General features: G+C 58.3%; 1 long non-coding RNA gene across 1 annotated transcript; it reads left to right on the top strand.

The window, feature by feature from the left end:
- Positions 1 to 4,084: 4,084 nt before the first annotated feature.
- Positions 4,085 to 7,108, top strand: LOC127192086 (uncharacterized). Its single transcript, XR_007830937.1, has 6 exons — positions 4,085 to 4,238; positions 4,703 to 4,789; positions 4,936 to 5,084; positions 5,369 to 5,486; positions 6,858 to 6,906; positions 7,040 to 7,108. It is a non-coding gene; the product is annotated as an uncharacterized LOC127192086 (long non-coding RNA).
- Positions 7,109 to 7,164: the final 56 nt, after the last annotated feature.

Raw genomic sequence — 7,164 nt, 5'->3', positions numbered from 1 at the left:
CTTTTTTTGAGACAACATTCCATTATGTAACCCAGGCTGTCCTCAAGCTTGTGGTGATTGATCCTTTGGCCTCAGCCATCCCGTGGGCCCCTCTGGCATCCAAGTCTGAGACGGTGTGTTGGGTAGGGTAGAGGTGATGGGCTCTGGGGTCCTCGGATCATATGGAAAGTTCTCTAAGATCTCCAGCCCCAAGTTCACATACTGACTGTCCTATTTGAGGTGCCACCTGTGCGTTGTATTTGAGGATCATTCTAGCTCTTGGCCAATTTGGGGTGTGTGGCAGAGGTGTGGGTGTGCCTGTGCCTTTCATTTTTGAAACTGGGTCTCACGTAGATCAGGCTGGCTTTGAGCTCACTATGTTGCTGAAGATGAGTTTGAGCTCCTGCCTCCGTCAGGATGCTCAGATGGTGGGCACCGCCACCACTTGACTGTGTCTTGTCTTTCTCTTCAGTCGGGGGTCTATCTATGTAGCCCAGGCTGGCTTCAAACTCATAACAATCTTCCTGCCTCAGAGCCTGGAGTGTTAGGATTACGAACATGTTCCACCACAGTGTGCTTTTACCCGTGTCATCGCTAACCAGGCCGCTAGAGCCGGCCACCCCCCACCCACAGGGCAGGCAAATTAAGTCCCTGCAGGGGTTTTCTTCAGAGGAAGACACAGGTTCCCAGCGGCCTTTCAGACTAGGGAGAGCTCCCACAGCCCAGACATCTGAATGGGATGCTTTGGACAACTGGTGACCGTCCCTCTGTCCAGTGTCTGCCCAGTCTGCCCAGGAGCCTGCTCAGCGCGTGCCTGTCCCACCCCAGTGACATCTCTCAAGTGCCTGGTGGGGCCCAGTCTTTTGCCTTTCGTGTGCTGCCGGCCAAGCTGGATCAAACTGTGGGGTTCTCGGTGGGTCTCCATGGCAGCCTCAGCAGCCAAGGCTTGGAGAGGGTTGGGCCACCCAGGCCTTGGTTCCTCTGAGGAAGAGAGGATGAAGAGGGCCTGACAACTCCTTGCAACGCCAATGAACCTGTGACACACCTGGGCTCACCCTCTGTGGCTGGCTAGAAGGAGAGGAAGGGTCGTGGAAGACCCAGAGGTCCACGTGGCCACTGCTAAACTGGCACCAAATAAAATTCTTTGTTCAAAAGCCAACATCGGCATTCTACATGGATAACAAATAAAACCCAAAATCCAAGTTAAGCTGTCCTGGGGACCCTTTATCAGGCACTGCCCCCTGGCCCTCCAGCAGGAGCTGTTCAGAGAGGGCGGTAGCTGCTACAGCGAGGGGCGGGCGGGGGCGGGGCGGGTAAGGGGGAGGGGGAATGTACAATGGCGGCAGGCCAGGCTGGGTCTTGAATGGCGAAATCTCTGTGTGTCCCAGCTTTCCTTTCCGCTCACCCCTCCATTCCAGGTTTCTGGCTTTTGTGTGTTCGTTTTTTAAAAGGTAGGAGCGTTCTCATGGTCGTTCGGGCTGGTCTCGAAGTCATGCCAATGCTCCTGTCTCAGCTTAGCCTCTGGAATTCTGGGGTGCAGGGGGGTGTCACTACCCTGGGCCACTGTGCAACTTGCCTGCTCCTTCGGGGGAGCCGGGTAAAAGTTTGCCGGGCAACCGATGGCGTCACAGGGAAGATGCCTACTGGTTGGCTGAGTGCCCCCAGAGGCGGGGTTAGTTTCCGGCTGGTAGGGGATTTTTGGAAAGTAGAGAGGGGGACCGGGCGCAGGAAAATGAATAAGAAAAATAAGTAGGGGCAGCTTGTGTTCGCTCCCCTGGGCCCTCACCCGGTCGCTTCCTCTGACATCCTCACGGGCCTGCCACACCTGTGGCTCCCCAAGTCTCTCTCCTCCTCCTCAGCCCCTCCTCCCCTCTCTGGTGCTGGGAAGGAGCCGGGACCGGGCAGCCCTCCAGGGCCTTCCCGGCCTCTCTGCACCCGGCCGGTGACGGGCAGCTGGCCAGACTGCTCCCAGGGGGACCCTGACCAGGACGGGGCGGGAGGGACACCGAGACCTCCTCCCCGCGGCAGGCACCCGTCCTGCCTACGCGGGGAAACCGGACTCTCCCTCCCGGCTCTGGTTTCTAGAAAACTCCTGACTCGGGCTAGCTAAGAAAGGCTTCCAGAACCTGCCCCTCCCGCGCCCTGTGCACCTGACATCCCCAGCCTTGTTTCTCCTCTTCCCAGGACCTAGTCATCCGGTCCCCAGAACCTAGGACTCTCCTTCCCCCGCCCCTTTCCTTTTCTTCTTCTTCTTCTTTTTCTCCTCCCCCTTTACCCCTGACTCAAGTGCCCGCTCTACTTCCACCCTCTCCCCATCTTGTGCTCTGCCCACTTCTTCCTGTTCTTCCCCTAATGTCTTCAAGACCTAAGGATCTGGGCCCCTGCGGCGCCCCCCACCCCGGCCCCTTTCTGAAGTCGCACAGTCTTCACCTTTGCACCTCCACTGACTCAGGTGTCCAGACTCCACCAGCACCTCCCCACTGGAGCCCTGGCTTCCCTCCACTACTGTCTACTAGCTATTTCTCGCCCTTTAGAGCATGCGGGAGGAATGTGGGGCGGCCCTGCGCTGCCTCCTGGGAGTGTCGGGACTCCATAAAGGGCTCCTCCAGGGTACCCACCTGTCCCTGCTAGGGCCTGGCTAGAGCTACAGCGGTCCTGGTCCTGGAAGCCGGGAGAAGGTCGCGGCCGACATGCCTGAGGCTAAACCAGGTGGCTGGCCTTTTGGGGGGTGCGGAGGGCCTGGAGAGAGGGGGATGTTCCTACTGTGGGAGGGGGGGTCATTTGCCTGTTCCTACATCTAGGTAGAGTGTGGGGTTCCTTCCCTGCTTGGGAAAGAGGGGACCTTCTGTGTTCGATGGGTTCCTTCTAAGTACAGGTCTCTGGTCTCTAGGGTCGGGAGTCGCTCTCCCTCCTCTGAGACAGGGAAACCCATCTTGGGTAGAAATCTCAGTGGTCTGATTATAGGTTGGGGTCGGTTTTTTTCTCCTCCTTTCTCCCCCCAATGCTTTCAATCCCCAACTCCAAGCCCTCCAGCCTGGTCCCAGACTCACTCTGCAGCCCAGGCTGACTGCTACCACCCCCAGCTAGGGGCTCTCTCTCTGTCTGTCTGTCTCTGTCTCTGTCTCTCTCTGAGTTTTTTCAAGACAGAGTTTCTCTGTGTATCGTGGCTCTGGCTGTCCTAGAACCAGCTCTATAGACTAGGGTGGCCTCGAACTCACAGAGATTGACTTGCCTCTGCCTCTCAAGTGCTGGGAGTAAAGTTGTGCACCGCCACCACCACCTGGCACTAGGGGGAAAAAAAAAAAGCTTTTGGGAGGTTTCTTTTCCTTAAGGCTGATGGGGTCTTGCTTGTGCATTGCTGGGTCTCAGCTCGGGGATAGGGTCCTCTCTAGGCGGAAGAACAACTTTGAGGCAGCTGAGTCTCCTCACTGAATGAAGATTGGGGGCTTTCTAGATCATGGGGTGCTTCTATGGACACAGTAGGACTCCATGTGCACAGAATGGTACTTTCTGTGTAAATAGAGAACCCCCTTGGTGTTAGAGTTGGGTGTCTGTGCAGGATTCATGGGTCTCTCTTCCATGGGTGGGGTCCTCTGTTTTTCTGCTGTGCTGGAGAGGGAATCCAGAGCCTCCCACTTGCTCCGGAGGCTGGCCTGGCCATGTCCCAGCACCCCAGTCTCTCTCCGTGTGCAGTTAGGCATACTCCTTGGGGGGAGGGACAGGGGCAGTCTGTATGCTGGTTGGGGCTTTCTCTTTTTGTGGAAGTGGGCACTGCACACAGCCCTGGCATCCACCTTCCTCCATGGTGTCTGGTCCACTGGGGTCAGCCCAGCCAGACTGAGGTAGAGACCAGCTCCTTTGCACAGACTGACCCATGGGTCAGTGACCTGCACCACATGGGAGACTGCTGTGGTCAGCACCAGTGTCCAGTTTCTAGCCCAGGGGAAGGGCTAATTATACCCCAAACCTGAAAGGTCAGGCTGGTGGCCAGAGGCTGGGGCAAGGCTACAGGGGAGGGGGGAACCTGACTCCATACTCAGGGTTGTGACCAACTTAGAACTGGAACAAGGGTCTGTACCCCACCACACCTATCTCCATCTGAGGGAGGGGGCCTGGTGTGGCTCCGGGGGCTGGGGGAGGAGAGTACCATTTATGCTGAAGTCTCAATGTCTATGTTACAGCAGCCAAAAAGGCCCCCAAAGGCAAGGATGCTTCAAAGGAAGCCCCCGCAAAGCAGGCTCCTGCTGAGCCCCCCAAAGGTGAGGTGTCCCTGGGGCTCTGCCAGCTGTCTCCCCCTGCCCTGACTCCACACTGCTCCTAGCCTTTTCTGGTCTCTTTGCTGTAGCTGTCCCCACATGAGGTCAGAGCCATGGTCCTTCCTAGCTTCTCAGCATCCCAGGCCACACCTCACCCTGAGTGATGTCTTAAGTAATTCTTGCCCAGTCCTCAAAGGCTGTGTCCACATCTACATGCCCTTTACCCCAAAGTCCACTCAGGACCATCCTGACCACATCCTGCTGGTCCACAGATGGGGAAACCCAGGCCCAGGAGTCTGAGGGGGGCGAGCCTAGCAAAGCTTATACTTTCTGGATGAAAATCCAAGTCACCTTGTGATCTCTGCCTTTTGAGCAGAGGGACGCTTACTGACCCCAGGGCCCTTCCCAAAGAGGCCCTCTGCCTCCCCCAGACCACCGCTGACACTCTAATCCTTTCTCCTGAGCAGAGGCCCCACCTGAGGACCAATCCCCAACTGCAGAAGAGCCCACAGGCATCTTCCTGAAAAGGCCAGATTCTGTGTCAGTGGAGACTGGTGAGCACTTGGGAGGAGCAGTCTAGAACCCTGAGTCTGAGGGAGGAGGGTCCAGTCTGGATTCCTGTGTCTGAGGGAGGAGGGCTGGGTGTTGAGCTCAGGCTCCTCTCTGGAGAGCTGGGTTCCTTACTACCTCCCTCCTCCAGGGAAGGACGCGGTGATTCTGGCCAAGGTGAACGGGAAGGAGCTTCCGGGCAAGCCCACCATCAAGTGGTTCAAGGGGAAGTGGCAGGAGCTGGACAGCAAAAGCGGAGCCCGCTTCGCCTTCAAGGAATCCCACGACTCTGCCAGCAATGTGAGACCCCACGGGACCCGAGGCGGGGCTGCGCTCACGGAGCTCTGGCGTCCCCTAGAGGGAGCCAGCGCCGGACGTGGTGGCTGAGGTCTACAGGGTGGCGGGCTGGGACAGTGCAAACAGGCGCGCAGCGGTCCATGGTTCCCAACCCTTTGAGAGAGTTTAGGGAGCCAAGATCATGCAAGCCGGAGGGAGAGCTGTCCCAGACCGACACCTCTGCTTTAGGGTCCGGGGTGGGGACTTGAGGACCTTGAGTCACAAGCACCCACGTCCCTGGCCCCCAGGTGTACACCGTGGAGCTCCACATTGGGAAGGTGGTCCTAGGGGACCGTGGGGATTACCGCCTAGAGGTCAAAGCCAAGGATGCCTGCGACAGCTGCTCATTCAACGTGGATGTGGAGGGTGCGCTGGCGGGGGCACAGGCTGGGCTGGGGGCGCTGGCTGGGGGCGCTGGCTGGGGTGGGAGGTTCTAGACTGAGCTGGGGTGGATGCAGGTGTGGAGATGGGGTGGTCAGGACTCAGTGATGGGGATGAGGGAGACAAGGTGACCAGGCTTTGCATAGGAGGGGGTATAGACTCAGGGGTACAGGTGTTTAGCAACTTGGGTTGCGCATGCAAAAGCTTAGGAGGCTTCCAGGTTTGTGTAAGTGAGCGGAGGGCTCCTGCCTCAGAGAATCTGGGTGTATGGGATTAAGATGGGGTGCACAGACCAGGCAGGTTTAGGAGCAAGCAGGGATTCTGCAGCCTCTGGGGTTCTGCAGCTCACAGTGTGTGGGCCTTGAAAGCAGGAACTGCAGGAATGAGATTGCCTTGGCCTGGGGAGTAAGGATGGGCAGGAGGGTGGGCATGGAGCCAGGGGAGTGGGGACTCCAAAGGGTAGCACAGGCCTCTCACCCAGCACTGAGGGTGAGGCAGGATGATTGATGCCAGCTCCACATGAGCCTGTGTGAGAGGAGAGGAGAGGAGAGGCGAGGAGAGGAGGGGAGAAGAGAGGAGGGGTGAGGAGAAGAAGGGAGGGGTGAGGAGAGGAGAGGAGGGGTGAGGAGAGGAGGGGTGAGGAGAAGAGGGGAGGGGGGTGAGGAGAGGAGAGGAGGAGTGAGGAGAGGAGGGGAGGGGAGAAGAGAGGAGAGGAGGGGAGAAGAGAGGAGAGGAGGGGTGAGGAGAGGAGAGGAGGGGTGAGAAGAGGAGGGGAGGGGTGAGGAGAGGAGGGGAGGGGAGAAGAGAGGAGGGGAGAGGAGGGGTGAGGAGAGGAGAGGAGGGGTGAGGAGAGGAGGGGAGGGGAGAAGAGAGGAGAGGAGGGGTGAGGAGAGGAGAGGAGAGGTGAGGAGAGGAGGGGGGAGGGGTGAGGAGAGGAGGGGAGAAGAGAGGAGAGGAGAGGAGGGGTGAGGAGAGGAGAGGAGGGGTGAGAAGAGGAGGGGAGGGGTGAGAAGAGGAGGGAGGGGAGAAGAGAGGAGAGGAGGGGTGAGGGAGGAGAGGAGGGGGCGGAGAAGAGGGGCGAGGAGAGGATAGGAGGGGTGAGGAGAGGAGGAGGAGGGGGAGGGAGGGAGGGAGGGAGGAGAGAGAGAGAGAGAGAGGAGAGAGAGAGGTGGAGAGAGAGAGAGAGAGAGAGAGAGAGAGAGAGAGAGAGAGAGAGAGAGAGAGAGATCAGCAGAGAGGGTACACTCTGACTCAAAAGATGCAGGAAAGGGTACCCAAAGAGGCTGTGAATTGTGAGGGCCTGGACAGGACATCCTGGCCTTCATTTGCCTGGCTTTCCCCATCATCTGTCCCCAGCACCCCGTCAGGACTCATCTGGTCAGAGCCTTGAGAGCTTCAAGCGTTCGTGAGTGCCTTTGGGTGCCTACTGTCCCTGAGACTCAAGGAAGGTTTTTTCCTTGGGAGGTGGAGATGGGGACAAGGAGTGGGGACCCTGGGATGGATCTTAGTGGGGTTCCCACCCCCTCTTATGATTACAGGGGTGAGGGGAAGTCAGAAGATGCAGGCGAGCTGGATTTCAGTGGCTTGCTGAAGAAGAGGTGAGTTGCCCCAGCTGGCAGAGGGGATGGGGATGGGGATGGGGGTTCACTGGAGAGGGACAGTA

This window comes from Acomys russatus, chromosome 7 (genome assembly GCF_903995435.1).
Source record: "Acomys russatus chromosome 7, mAcoRus1.1, whole genome shotgun sequence".
Classification (NCBI taxonomy): domain Eukaryota; kingdom Metazoa; phylum Chordata; class Mammalia; order Rodentia; family Muridae; genus Acomys; species Acomys russatus.
This window is presented reverse-complemented; position numbering and strand designations above follow the sequence as displayed.